The sequence below is a fragment of the Chrysochloris asiatica genome, unplaced genomic scaffold, assembly GCF_000296735.1.
Source record: "Chrysochloris asiatica unplaced genomic scaffold, ChrAsi1.0 scaffold00092, whole genome shotgun sequence".
NCBI lineage: Eukaryota > Metazoa > Chordata > Mammalia > Afrosoricida > Chrysochloridae > Chrysochloris > Chrysochloris asiatica.
Window position 1 is genome coordinate 5,601,363 of NW_006408610.1, and position 1,075 is coordinate 5,602,437.

The following is a 1,075-nucleotide window of genomic DNA, read 5'->3' on the forward strand; positions in this document are numbered from 1 at the left end:
TTCCGCATTCCGTTGGGTCACCTCTCTTTGGAATGGGCACAAACATTGATCTCTTCCAATCAGTCGGCCAGACAGTTGTCTTCCAAATTTCCTGTGGTACAATAAACTACTTAATATGGCCCTTCTAACCACAGTCTTCATAGCTCCCACCAAATGTCTGGGTGGAACTATGCAAATGTGAGGTGCATGTGGTCCACCAAAGGGATTGAATAGCTTACTAATAATGTAAATAAGGTACAAGGCACTGTTGTAGGGGTTGTTGTTGTTGTTAAGTGCTGTTGAGTCAATTTTGACCTATAGCGATCCTGTATAGGGTTTCTGAGGAGTGGCTGGTGAGCTTAACTGTCCACCTTGCAGTTCAAACCAACTTTGCAGTACAGTGTATTAACCCACAGCGCAACACCAGAACTCTGTTGTAGGGGTGGGACCATGCAAATAAGGCATATGGAATCCTAATATGGGGATTGGTCAGTTTTGCCATCCCACAAGACTTAAAATAAGACATCCCAGAGGTGGAAAGAGGCATCTCACTACCACCATTAAGAAACAAGAGAGAGGCCAAGAGTGGAGCGCATCCTTTTTACCTGAGATCCCTGTGCTGAACCTCCTTAATTCAGGAGACCTGTGGTATCGGAGATAATGAGAGATGGTAAGAAGAGGTGGCAGAGAAACAGAGGCATCAGAACTGGCACAGGACAAAGCCGTGGCCTTCCCAGTGTACAGAGCAAGGAAGTGAGTGCCTTTGGGTAGGAGGCTTGCTGGCAGAGTGAGGTACATCTGTTGACAGAGCTGAAAGAGCTTTGTAACACTTATGCATGCAGCGCAGACCAGACCGAGGGGCCAAGGGCCAGAGAGAGGCAAGCCTGCGGGCAAGGCTGAGAAGGGGCTGTTCTGATTGAAGAACTGTATTCTGAGAATTTCTCATCCTGATTTGTAACCCTAAGGAACCGCATAACTGTGAATATTTTTTGTGAGTTCTGCGTGGCCATTGTTGTTGTTGTTGTCAGGTGCCATCGAGTCGGAACCGACTCATAGCGACTCCATGCACAGCAGAACGAAACAATGTTCGATCCTG